This window comes from Sarcophilus harrisii, chromosome 1 (assembly GCF_902635505.1).
Source record: "Sarcophilus harrisii chromosome 1, mSarHar1.11, whole genome shotgun sequence".
Lineage (NCBI taxonomy): Eukaryota > Metazoa > Chordata > Mammalia > Dasyuromorphia > Dasyuridae > Sarcophilus > Sarcophilus harrisii.
In genome coordinates, this window is record NC_045426.1 from 505472514 (window position 1) to 505487259 (window position 14746).

Sequence of the window (14746 nt, forward strand, 5' to 3'; positions counted from 1 at the left end):
CACCTACTTACTCAATTAAGGATTCATTTAGCATCGCCTAGTCACTGTATGAGGTGAAAGGGAAACACAGACAAATCAGACAGATTCTGCCCTCAATGAGCTTACATTTTAATAATAATTATTATAGTATTAAAAACAAGTAACATTTAAATAGCACTTACTATGATGCAAACATTGTGCTAAGTGCATTTCAATTATTATGTCATTTAATCTTCACAATGAGCCTGGGAGGTAGATGTTATCATTAACCCCATTTTATAGATGGGGAAACTGAGACAAACAAAACTACTTGCCCAATGTCACTAGAATCTAAAGCCAGTTTGAACTCAGGCCTTCTTGACTTCAGGTCCAGAACTCTAGTCACTGGGCCACCTAGCTGCCAACAACAATAACAAACAGTAATAAATATTTATACAAACCGTAAGATTTACAATGTACTTTTGTCTAAGATAAATGTCCAAGTTACAACTGAGAAAACTGGAGTTCAGGGTAATAGTTTGTAAGTGTTGAACTAGGACTCAAAATATTATCTTTTAGCTCTAAAGACTAGTGCTTCAAAATTAGTTGTCAAGTCAAATAAAAAGGACAAGTTTATGGGATAGAATGAAAGGGGGCAGTCTAACTTTTATTTATAAAGTATCCAGTAATACAGAGATAAGTTGAGTGATTTAAACCAATCCTGAGTGATCTGAATTTCAGATTGAGAACTAATTAGTTACTATAGTAGTGGAATCCCATTCTTAAGAATGCCAGACATATAGAACTTGGGAGTCCAGACAACCAAGTCACCCTCCCCCATTTCCCTCACATAAAGACTTAAACTTCAGTGATTCTGTTTCACTCACAATAGCCAACAAAAGGCTGTCTCAGAGGTCAAGACACTCTCTTTCTTCCCACCTCCCTCCTCTACAGAATCCAAGGACTGACCACTTGTTGAATCTAGTCTCATAGTCCAAGAGGTGCAGGTAAGTCTAGACCAGGGCAGATCAGGAATGTGATCATATGGATGGATGGCTTCTGGCCTGTTGAATAGCAAAATTCTTCATCTATATTTAAGGTAAAAAGGAGAGACAGATAGAGACAGAGACATTCAGAGAGAATCAGACAGAAACATAGAGACAGAGAAAGAGAGAGACAGACACAGAGAGAGAAACATAAAGAGTAAGAGAGAGACAGGCAAAGACAAAAGCAAAAAGAGAGACAGTGGCAGAAACAAAGACAGACAGACAGACAGACAGACAGAGACAGAGAAACATAAAGAATGAGAGAGATACAGGCAAAGACAAAGGCAGAGAGACAGAGAGGATCAGAGTAGGCTCCTAACATTCTATAATTCTATGATTCTGAATCAGCTACTTCTAGGTTTCTATATTAATACCTTTTACTTCATATTATATGAGGGTCATATTAGTTGAAGGAACTAAGGACTTTCAGCCTGGAAAAGAGAAGACTCCAGGATGTGAGATAGTAGAGGTTTAATTAAATGTTTATTATTTATTTAATTAAATTAAATATTTAAAGGACTCATCCATTGTTGGAAGCATTAGGCTTGTTCAGTTGGGCCCCAGAGAACCAAATCAGGTACAATGGGTAGAAACTGTTAAAAGCCAATTTAGACTTTCAGAAAAACAAACAAATGAACAAAGTGTTCTAATAATTAAGATTGTCTCAAACAGGAACAGGTAATCTTAAAAGGAAGTTATTTTCCCTTCATTGAAGAGGGCTTCAAGCAGAAATTGAATGATAGTTGCTAAATATTTTATAATGGGGATTCCTTCCATGTGTGGACTGGACTTAGTGGTTTCTGTTGCTTCTTCAAACTTTCAAATGCTATGATTGTTTGAACTGAATATCAAAGGGTTTAAAGAGATAACCTAAAAGAATAAAGGACCAAGATTTCTCAGCTTACTTTTCCATAAGGCACACTCCATCTCAGTTGTACACAGATATAGATCATAACAAGAAATGCACTACTTCCATGTTCATGATCTCTGGAATTCCCTTATATTATTACAATCTATTGTTGTTCTACATTTACCTCTTCCTTGCAACCTTTGATTTTGTTCTTCATCTTCAGTATGACCTCCAATCCCTTTTTCCCTTTATTCTTTTTTAAGCCATAAACCTTCTCCATTTTGACTCCTTGGTGAATTTATTCAACTCTACATTGTTCTCTTTGACTAAGTGCTTTACCCCTTCATTCTATTGCTGACCTTATACTGTCAAGCCTTAGCTTTATATTATTCTTAATATTATTCCTCTGCCTTTATTTTACTTGTATGCTGCTGAACAAAGTGAAGGGAAAATTATGAAATTGTGCTAATTGGCTCCACTAAAACTTTTGTGTTACATAAGCTCAACTGGGCACTCTTTGCAGCAAGGTAATTTTTTGATATTACATTAATTGATTCACTATCCCACTCATCACAGTAGCTTTTCCAAATTTTTTCATCCATCTTGAAATCTTCCAGGTCTCTCCCTTTTCTCCCCCACTCTCCAACTGAGAGAATGGCTTTTTCACTGAAATGGTTTTTATTTTAGTGAAAAAATTGAGATAATTCCCCCAAATCTTTCTTCTTCCCTCTTCCATATCTCATATCACTTGGATACCATCTGCCACTCTCTCCTCTTTCATTCCTGTCTCACGTAAAGAAGTAGTCCTCCTTCCCAAGGCAAATCCTTTTACAAGTACAAATTATCCCATTCCATTCTGTCTTCTGTATTCTCCAGCAGATTGTTTAGGCAACTAAAACTTGGTGGATTGTGTTGAGCTTGGAATCAATAAACCCTGAGTTCAAATTTGGCCTCATGATTATTAGTTTTGTAACCTTGGGGCAAAGGGTGTCTTAATCTCTGTTTGCCTCAAGTTTCTTCAACTATAAAATGCAGGCACTATTTATCAGGGTTGTTGTAAGAATTAAATGAAATATCTGTAAAGCATTTAGCATAGTGCCAGTGGTATCCAATCCTTTACAATCACAAACAGTGAATAGAAAGGGATCTTATATGTCTTATATTCTCCTACATTTTCCAGTCAATGATACAACCACAAAGAAGTGGTTTGTTATAGAATATTGTTTTCAGAGCCCATCCTACTCCGTCCTTTTAGCCTTATCAAAGGCATCTTTGATGTTTCATCTTTCAGTCATGTCCAATAATTTGTTTCTCCATGGACTTATTCATGGGATTTTTTTCACAAAGATGCTAGAGTGGTTTCCTTTTCCAGTGTGTCCCCATTTTTACAGATTGAGGAACTGAGGCAAATAGAAATTAAATGAGTTTCCTGTTGTCATACAGCTATTAAGTGTCTTTTAGAAGTGATCTGAACTCAGATCTTCCCAACTCTAGGTTCAGTGCTACATTTTTGATTTATGTATGTTATTCTCATGCAAATTGTGCTTAATTGGTAAAGAATAAGTGTGGGGAGATTGTTATTGATAATATCCCAGCTTTCTGTTTTTGACAGCAATAAAGTTAAGATTTCTCCCTCCCCCCTTGTCCCATTTCTTTCAGACTTCCCATATTTCAGATGCCCCGAGAATTGGTCCCTTAATACTCTTATATTATCTTATTCCATTTTGATAAAAGTTCTTTGTAAACTTTAAGCCAATATATAAAAGTGAGGTTGTTTCCTTAGGATTTTGTGCATTGTTTCCCCAGGATTTAGAATTATTCGATTTTCTTTGGCCTTGGATAGAAGTGATTTTTTTTTAGTTGATGAGTAAAGCCAAGGTACCTTCATTTTAGACCATGCATTTCATTCTTCCATCTAATGCTGGTTAAGGCAGAATTCTGCAGCTTTACAGACTCTGTAGGCTTCCTTGTATTCAAGCCTGTTAGGGAGACAATCCAAACCACAAGATGGTGGGACCAGGGCACCATTTTCCACTCATCCCTCATTCTCAGCACATACTTCCTGATGAGAATTACCGCAATGAATGTCAGAGCTCTAGGAAACCAAGCTGTGAGATGGCCTTCTAATAAATGTTCTGACCCAGTGGTGCCAGGAGGATCAGGTATCAGCAACTGGCTTGTTTTTCCCCAGTCTGTGTAATAAATAATGATGGATGACTCCCCAAAGGGTCACAAGTTCATTTTGCTTGCAGACAGTAATACTCTGTACTAACATAGGTCTAACTCCTCTAGAGGAACTCAAAATGCTATGTTGAGCTTCCCAATGCCTTCAACAAAAGGGGTGCTCCTGTTTAAAAGTTTTATGCTGCCTCTTGGAAATTTTAAAGTACTATAAAATTTTTATCTATTATTATTATTTCCTTTCTAAATTCCTTCTCCAGTGTTTTATTATGACATAGATGTAACCCAATGTATTGGGGTCTCAAAGTCAGTCAGTTAATTAATAAAGGCTAAGAGCCTGCTGTGTTCTAGGCTAGGTGGAGAGAAATTTGTGACAGGCAGACCAACTACTATGCAAGCAGAGAAAAAGCTCTGTTAGGTCCCACCAAGTTGGGATTCAAGTAGGGACCTAGTGGGAGACTGCATATTGTGGAAGAACCAGTCTAGCAGAATTTGGATAGGTTTATCACCAGGATGGTTTCAAGGTGATTAATTTTTTTCTCTTAATATTTTTGTTTTGACTTGTTTTGACTTTGTTTTGAAATGTACAAACATTTTAATACAAAAATATGATAGGATAATAAATACTAATAATTATATATAATAAATAAATCATGACCTGTAATAAAATTCCTTTCATGTCTCTCAATTATACTGGTCTTTCTCCTTTTCTATTTATTTTAAAATATTTCTTTGAAGATCTTTTCTTTCATTTTTTTTCTCTTTTTGGGGGAGGGAAATTATTCTATTATAACCTAAAAATTCATCTTTGCAGAAGTTTTCCCTATTTTCTTTCTGTTCTCTCCACTACTCCATCCTCATCATTAGCAAGTGTTTTTTTTTAATAAGAAAAACAGATCCCTCCATACATAGTTGTATAATCTGGCAAAACAAGTTCACATGTTGAACATGTCTGAAAACATGTCTTTTGCATTTTAAGTTCATCACCTCTCTGGCAGGAGGTGAGGGCCATGTTTCATCCTCATTCTTTTGAACTCATGGTAGTCAAGTTCTCAAGTCTTTCAGAAACATTTTTCTCCTTATAATTTTGTAAATTGTTCTCATGAAGTTGTTCCCAAGTTTCTCTGAAAGTGTCTTTTCTATGATTTCTTATGGCATAGTAATATTCCATTAGATTCATATACCACGATCTGCTTAGATATTTCCCAATATGAGAACAGTCCCTTAGTTTTCGAATTTTGGCTATAATGAAAAAAGCTGTTACACTAAAAAAAATTTATTTTCAGTTTTAAATTCTTTCCTTTCCCTGTCCCTTCATAATTCATTGAGAAGGCAAAAAAATGAGATACCTCTTATATATATGAAGTCATGCAAAACATATTTCCATATTAGCCATGTTGCAGAAGGGGAAAAAAAACAAACAAGAAAACTAAAAGGAAAGAAAATGTATTTCAGTCTGTATTTAGAGTCCATCAATTCTTTCTTGGGAGGTGGATATTCAGCCTGTGTCCTTTAAAATTGTCATAAATCATTGTACCTAAGTCTTTTATAATTGATTGCCATTATGATATTGCTGCTGCTATGTAATATTCTCCTACTTCTGTTCACTTCATTCTCCATCAATTCATATTAGTCTTCCTAGATTTGTGCAAAACCATCTACTTTTTCATTTCCATAGCACAATAATATTTCATCATGATTATATACATAACTTGTTCAAACATTCCCCAATGATGGGCATCCTCTCAGTTTCTAATTCTTTTCCAGTACCAAAAGTTGCTGTAAATAATTTTGTACATACAGTGTCTGTTATTGTTCTTTGATTTTTTTTTTTTGGAGATATTATCCTACTGATGGTTTTACTATACCAAAAAATATGCACAGTTTAATAATTTTGGGGTATAGATCCAAATTAGCCATAACCATTGTTATAGATGAGTTATTACTTACATTGAGGGAGATAGAGCCTTTACTGGGAAAATATCAAATCTTTGAAGTATTGAAATATTATATTGTCACAATTTTAAAACTTAAGGAAGGCCTTTGGCATATTAATTGGACTTCCCTGTAGTGAAGTTATGAGAGGACATAAGTAAGAATTAAATACATTGGACAGAATGGAAGTCATGCAATTTTTGGAAGTACTTTGGAAATTATAAAATATCATGCAAATGTAAGCTATTCTCATAATGAAAACCACTGGGGTTGCTTAATCTGGAAAGAAAAAATGTATGAGGGACATGACTTTTTTGTTCAATTGTGTCCAATTTTTCATGACGATGCTCTATACTATGCATGTCTTTCTTGAAAAAAAATACTGAAATGCTTTGCCATTTTCTTCTCCCGTGAATTAAGGCAAACAGAGCTTAAGTGACTTGCCCAAGATCACACAGTTATTAAGTGCTTGAGGTCATATTTGAACTCAGGTCTTTCTGATGCCAGGTGCAGCATTTTATTACCTAACTTATTTTAATATTTCTATGACTGTTAAGGGGATTTGATGAATTCTAAAGATCTATAGAAGGCAGAGTGAGGAACACTTGATAAAGATTTCAAGGGAGCAAACTTGCCAGAGAGTTGAGCCATCAACAGCCAAATAAGGTGCTTCCAAAAACACCTTGTAATTAGAAGTGTAGAAGATGAGACTTGATAACCAACCATCAAAGATATTATAAAGGATGATCTTGGAGACCTTTTCTAATTTAAAAAACCTATGATTCCATGACTAGAACTACTTTTGGGTAGTAATGGATGAGTAGTCAAGAGAGAGTAAAGCATGCATGTGAGTCTTTATGTATATTATATATAGTGTACTATTCCCTATCAGTCACTTACAAATGTAGGATGTTTGTAATCTAATCTAAGTTCTTTATAATGTAAATCCTCTAATAAAAATTTAACTCTATCAATTAAAAAAATCTTTTTTTTTTTTTTTTTTTTTTTTGTCAAATTCAGCCACAGACACAGCATTTTCCTTCTTGGGCAGATTTGAACCATGAATCCCAGTCCATGAGATAAATTATCATTGCAACCCTTCCTGTTACTATGTGTGAAAGACAGATTAGTAATGAAAAAAAATATCCCAGGCTCATTTTCAATTATAAGCAGATTTAGGAGGCTTGGTTTGGAGAGGCGGGAGGGAATGTGCAGATTCTTTGCTGCCTTACCACACTCTGCATTTGATTCTTTTATCTCCTTTAGGATGCCCCACATCCCATCATGCCACACCACACTGACTAAATAAACCCCTTAAATCTACCTTTTGTGTGTCTCTAATCCTTTTATTTCCTAAATCTTATTTAATCCAAAGAGCTTCCTTTCATCTCTTTAACTGTCCATTGGGTCACTCCTACATCCTATCAACAGCCCCTGAAAATCCTGGATGGAGTTAAAAAGCTTTTCAGAGTTTCCTTCATTCTCATTAGACTCTCCTCTAACTAGGTAACACCTGCTGAATGCCATATTGAAGCCATCCCCCGGGAAAGCAGCTTAAATCCTGCCCTAGCTTTGGTGCAGTGCAGTGCTGTTTATTGCTAAGGGGAAAGCCTCTTCCTGTCCTTCTCTTTCCCAACAACTCAGAGTACCCCAAGCAAAGGATGAGCCCCAGGCTTTGCCCACCCAGTTTACAATATTCAAGGGAAGGAGAAAAATCCCATTTCTTTTCACTGAGACTCTGCAGTCAGGTTTTGTCTTAACAGCAGATTATGACAAAATCTAAGTCCACTTTAATCAAAGGCAGCAGGACGCTGTCCAGCTAACTTTTTTGTCTTCAATGTAAATAATGGGATGATCTTAGTGCCCAGGGGAAGAAAGAGCTAATAAAAATTAATTCACTGGCAAAAGAAGGGAATGAATGAAATCTAATTCAATTCAGTTCAAATCAATTTGCAGCAACTACAGGGTTGAAAGGAACCCCAGAGGTCATCTAGGGCAACCTACATCCAAAAAAAAAAAAAAAAAAATCCCTTCTCAATATTCCTGGCAAATGGCCATCCAAGCTCCACTTGAAACCTCTAGTGAGAGCCCTTCTACTAGTAGGCAGCTCTGCCTGTTTAGTTTAATTCAGTTCAACATCACAGAATCTCAAATGTAAATTACTTAAAAGACTATTGATACCAAAAAGGACATCTATGATGATCTGACCCCTTTGCCAAAGGTATTTAGATGTACAACATAAAAGTATAGATTATTTCCTGCCTTATTCCTTCCTTTCTTTTCTTTTATTTTTTCTTTCTTTTCTTCTTTCCTTCCTTTCTTCCTCCCTCCCTCCCTTCCTTCCTTCCTTCCTTCCTTCCTTCCTTCCTTCCTTCCTTCCTTCCTTCCTTCCTTCCTTTCTTCCTTCCTTCCTTCTTTCCTTTCTTCCTCTTCTTCCTTTCTTCCTTCTTTCCTTCCTTCCTTCCTTTCTTCCTTCCTTTCCTTCCTTTCCTTTCCTTTCTTCCTTCCTTCCTTCTTTCCTTCCTTCTTTCCTTTCATCCTTCCTTTCTTCCTTCTTTCCTTCCTTCTTTCCTTCCTTCCTTCCTTTCTTCCCCTTTCCTTCCTTTCCTTTCCTTTCTTCTCTTCTTTCCTTCATTCCTTCCTTTCCTTCCTTCCTTCCTTTCCTTCCTTCCTTCCTTCCCTCTTCCTTCCTTCCTCCCTTTCCCTCCCCCCTCCCTTCCTCCCTTCCTTCCTTCCTTCCTTCCTTCCTTCCTTCCTTCCCCTTCCTTTCTTCCTCCCTCCCTCCCTTCCTTCCTTCCTTCCTTCCTTCCTTCCTTCCTTCCTTCTCTGTCTCTGTCTCACTTCCCCTTCCCTTCCATCCTTCTCTCTCTTTGTCTCTCTCTCCCTCTTTTTCTTCCCCTCCCTTTCTCCTTTCCTTCCTTTTTTCCTTCCTTCTTGTGAGAGAAAAGGAATATTTGGTTAGTAAAAAAAATTAACATTTAAAAATTACTTTTTAAAAGCCAAAGCATTTATTGAGCACTAATTATGTGCAGGGACTGTGCTAAGGGCTGGAGATAGAAATATAAAAAAGCAAGACAATTCCTGTCTCCAGGATTTACCTTTTAAGGGAAGAAGATTCTACATAAAAAGGAGATAGATGGAGAGATTGGGGGAATTATGGTAACATGATTTGCAAATGATAACTGAGAAGGAACAACAAGGCCTAATTACTGGTAATGGAAGGTGAACGCTTATCTAATAGAACCCAAGGTAGTTCTAGAAGAAAAAGGCAAAGTCTTGAGGACAAGCATGAGAAAGCTGAAGATGATTATAGTGCTGGTAAATTGATCTGGAAATGATTGTGCTGTTCTTGCTGTTTTTGCCTGAGCCTCTGGGCCCATGGTTATCTTTCTCTGCACAATGCTCTACCTGTTAGCTCAGCAGGCAAGCACCTTTGCTCAAAATAACTTTCTGTTTCCTTCCCTGATGACCACTCAGGCTTCAGTTTTCCCTTGCTAGACAATAAAGAGCTTGTTTGTTCACTGCCTTAATGGTCTAATATCAGGAGGCTCTGCAATACTCCACAGTTTGATGAAATCACAGTTGATGAAATCAACAATATAGGAAAAGGAGCATATTGAAGACTTCCTCATTTATAAGCAACTCTTTTACTTGGATTCTGTACTACCACTACTCTATTAAAACTACAAACACCTTTGAGAAACATATTTTCTCCCTGTTTTCTCCCCGCTTGATATTAACAGCAAGAGGGACAAATAAAGTTATTTGATTGGAATATCTTGAATAATTTTTATATATTCAGAGGGAGAAACCAATGAGAAATTTATTTTACAGAGATCATGTTCTTATCCTGCAGATTCCACAAAACTTCAGATTTTCTGAAAGATAAGAGGATATAAAAGTATAAAAAGGATATAACATTTTCATAATGGTAAATTCTCATTTCTTCCTGGTCACATCCAACCTATTCTTCAAAAATCTCACTTTTCAGGAGGTGTTATAGAGCAGTGATGACAAACTCCAATAGAAAAGAGGGCCCCTAAACCACATATAAGGATTTCTGGAGGCACATATTGATTTGGAAAACCACATGTTAGCATTTTCTATATTTTATTGTAATTTCATTTATTGTTAAATATTTTCCTATTACATTTCAATCTGATTCTCTGGATGCAGCCAGAATCAGATTAAACTGTAATAGGAAAATATTTAATAGTAAATGAAATTACAATGAAACATAGAAATGCTAATATGTGGTTTTCTAAATCAACATGTACTCCTAGGAGTTCTTATGTATGGTTTAGTGGCCCAGTTCAGATATTACCACTTTCTTAATTACTCCCTATCCCCATCAGTCAGAAATGATCTCTCTCTCACTTGACCTCTTATTAGAAAATCCTATATACTTAGCTTTTCCTAGATCACTACTTTGTCATAGGCAAAGGGCTTGCATGGATCAATGAAACTATGAGCTATAATGTACACATTTATCCAAAGTGTATAGGTTCTGACAAAAGGTGATCCACTGGAGAAGAAAATGGCAAACCACTCCAGTATCTTTGCCAAGAAAACCCCATGGACAGTAAAAGATAAATGATAAAAGATATGGTACTAAATGATGAGCTTCTCAAATCAGAAGGTGACCAACATGTTCCTGGAGAAGAGCAGAGGACAACTACTAGCTCTAGAACAACAAAGTTGAGCCAAAAGCTCAGTACTGGGGTATTATCTTAAAAATATCAAAATTATATCTGTTTAAATGCCAAGCAAACTATTCACATCACAGTAATACAAGTCTATACTCTGAGCCCAACTGCCAAAGAAGCCAAAGTTGTTCAGTTCTGTGAAGACCTACAGCCTTCTATTGAAATAACACAACACACACTACACACAAAGGTATCACTTTCATTATAAGGAATTGGAATGCTACAGTAGACAATGAAAATATATTTGGAATAAAAGGCAAGTTTTGTCTTGGAACACAAAATTAAGTAGGACAGAGACTAATAGAACATTATCAAGATAACTTGTTGGTCATAGCAAACACCTGTTTTCAACAACCCTAAAGGTGACTCAGTTCATGGACATCACCAGGTAGACAATATAGAAATCAATTGATTATGTATTTTGCAGTCAAATGTGGAAAACCTCTATACAGTTAAAGACCTGAAGCTTTTTACAAGTAGCTGAGGAATGAAGGAAAGTGAGAGGAAAAGGAGAAAGGGTTAAATATCCCCAAATGAATGCAGAAATCCAGAGAATTAATGAGCAATACAAAGAAATGGAAGAAAATAATACAATGGGAAAAAAAGAGATCTTCAAGAAAATGAGAGAAATCAAGGTAATGAAATGTTTCACACAAAAAATGGGCATGATAAAAGACAAAAATGACAGGGATTTAACAGAAACAAAAGGAGTTAAGAAGAGATGACAAGGATATACAAAAGAACTATATAAGAAAGAGCTTAATATTGCCATAACTATGATGTGGCTACTGATATGGAGCCAGACATCATGGAAACTTAAATCAAGTGGGCCTTAGTAAATGTTGCTAATATTAAGGCTAGTGAAGGTGATAGAATTCCAGCTGAGCTATTTAAAATCCTAAAAGATGATACTACTCACTATATCTATAAACTTGAAAAACTCAGTAGTAACCATTGGATCAAAAAAGATTGGTTTACAACCCAATCCTAAAAAAAGGGCATGGTCAAAGAATGTTCAACTTTATGCTTCAGCAAGAGTTACCAGAGAAGGCTGGTTTTCAAAGAGGCAGAGTAACTAAAGACCAAATTGTCAACAATTGCTGAATTATGGAGAAATCAAGGGAGGTCCAGAAAGTATTTACTTCAGATACTTCATTAACTTCACTAAAGCCTTTCACTGTGTGAGTCGCAACAAAATGTGACAAATCCTCAAAAAATGGGACTACCTACCAGATCAACTTATTTGTCTCCTGAAGAACCTCAGGAAGCAACAATTAAAACCAAACATGCTTTGGTTTAAGATTAGAAAAGGAATACAACCATGCTGTATATTGTCATCATAAGACTACATCATGTGAATGTATGCCAGCCTGGATGAATCAAAAGCTGGAATGAAGGTTGTGTGCACAAACATCAACAATCTCAAACATATAGATGATGATACCACTCTGATGACTGAAGGTGAAAAGGAATTAAAAGCCTCTTGATGAAGGTGAAAGATAAGAGTGTAAAGGCTGACTTAAAGTTTAATGTCAAATAAAAAAAAAACTAAGATTTTGGCAACTTCTCCTGGAAAACAGAGGGAGAAGAAATAGAAGCAGTCCCAGATTTTATATTTTGGGGCTTAAAGATCACTGTGGATGGCAATTACAGCCATGAAATTAAAAGACAGTTGTTCCTTGGAAGGAAAGCTAGGGAAAGCTGGACAACACACTAAAAAGCAGAGATATCACCTTGCTGATAAAAATTCATATAGTAAAAGCTATGATTTTTTTTGTGTTTTAAGAGGTTAAAATGATCTCATTATGGTGGCATCAAGGTACAGTGTGTTCAACTGTGGTTGAGCAGATCAATATGAACTCAGAAGGCTCTCCCACAGGTTATATAAAAATAATCCATATGAACATTTGGAGTGGATATGTTTCTAAATTTGCACATCTCATATTTCTTTCTTTCTTTTAGCTATTACAATTCTACTTTTCTCATAGAGCACAGTACCTTCTTTAATATTGGCACTCCAACTGGTGGTCCTGTGCCAGATTTTTCTGTCTCATAACTGATTCCAAAGCTCTTCATAAAGATCTTGGGAGTGTCCCTGTATAACTTCTTCTGACTTCTGTGTGAGCACTTATCTTAATTCTCCATAAAAGAGTCTTTCATGTAGATGTATGTTTAGCCTTCAAACAATATGATCAGTGCATTGTAGTTACACTCTGCCATGGAGTTTGAATGTTTGGCAATTCAGCTTGAGAAAGGATTTCAATGGCTGGTATCCTATCTTGCCAGATGTTCTTCAGGAACTTCCTAAGACAATTCAAATGGAAGTGATTCAGTTTCCTGGCATGATGCTGGTATACTGCCCAGATTTCACTGGCATACAACAATGAGATCACCACAATGGCTCTATAGACCTTCTGTTTAGTAGACAGTCTAACATTTCATCTTTCTCACACTTTTCTTCAGAGTCTCTTAAATACTGGGTTAGTTTTGGCAATGTGTGAGTCAATCTCAACATCTATGTATACATTCCTGGAAAGTATACTGACAAGATAAGTGAATTTAGTCACAGCATTCAAAATCTATTTGCTGTAATGATAGCTCTACATATGGTTGGTATGGTGCTGGCTGTAGAGAATTTTTGTTTTCTTGATGTTGTCAGGCTAAAATTAGCACACGTTGCAGAGTATCAATCCATTTGCTGTTGCTTTGTGTTATTCTTTCTGTCCCCTCTCCCCTTGCTCCAGTAACAATGTACTGACTAATTTTTTCCAATAGCAATGCACGGCTGTGAGAGTTGAATTATCAGGAAAATTGAGCACTGCAGAATCTATGTTTTTGAATTGTGATACTACAACAAACTACATAAAACAAAGTTTAAGAGTCTCTTGAACAGCAAGAAAGTTAAATCGGTGAATATTTAAAGAAATTAATTCAGATTATTCATTGGAAGGTCAAATAATGAAGCTGAAGCTTAAATACTTTGGCCACATAATGAGAAAACAAGACTCATTGGAAAAGACCTTATTGTTAGCAGGAAAGAAAAAGGAAAAAGGGATAACAGAAAATGAGATTGATATTATCCTGGAAGCAATGAACATGTGCCTGGACAGACTTCAGAAGATACTGGAGAATAAAAGGGCCTGGTTTGCTATATCATCCATAGGGTCATGGAGAGTCAGACACAAGTGAGTGATTCAATAACAACAAACATTTACTTAACTTATTCTTATTTATTTCCTGATCTTTTATTTCATTGAGGTAAGGTGCTTCCTAGAGATGAAAGTTACCTCTATTGATACAGATTAGCACTTTCTGTGCAATTTATAATTTCAGAGTTACCTGGATCATTGAGAGGTTAAGTTATTTGTTCAGGGTATACTATGAGGTAAAAACATATAGCAGACTTACCTTTACTCATGCAGGAGAGAAACACTAATTAGACTAAGATATCTCAATGTATATAATCAAACTTTATTAATCAATATATTAGAACATTGCCTTCTCTGAGAACAAACTACTGAATGGACTCTTATAAGTCCCTATGACCTTTCATACCAAAGTCATGACAAGATTCCCCCTCTGCCCAGACAGAAGGTTATATGTCTCCTTCAGGGATAGGCATCTGACTTGTCCCTGAAAATCAGTCAATCAACACTGCCTTTGAGCAAAGGCTGCTCAAGTCTCAATTTTAGAGAACTCAGGAGTCATTTCCAATTTCAGCTAATGGCTAGAGTATATGGTGGGTTTGTTCTAGCTAAGGGTTTTGCTCAGAGTGTTTATTATATAAATTTGATAAAATTGTTTATAACAGTTTTTCATTGTTAGTCTGCCATATGAAAGGGTTCACATATGCATATTAGTTAAGAATACACATACACACTAAATACATACACACACATACAGATACATTATTCATTATATCATACCACATAAGTCCATATATTACAGAAGAATAATTGACTCCAAACCATTGGCTTAAAACAAAAAGGCATCAGTTATCTTCAGTTGGCAAATGTATTCCTGCTCTCTTATTATGGTAATAAAATTTACACTCACTACTAAGGGTCACA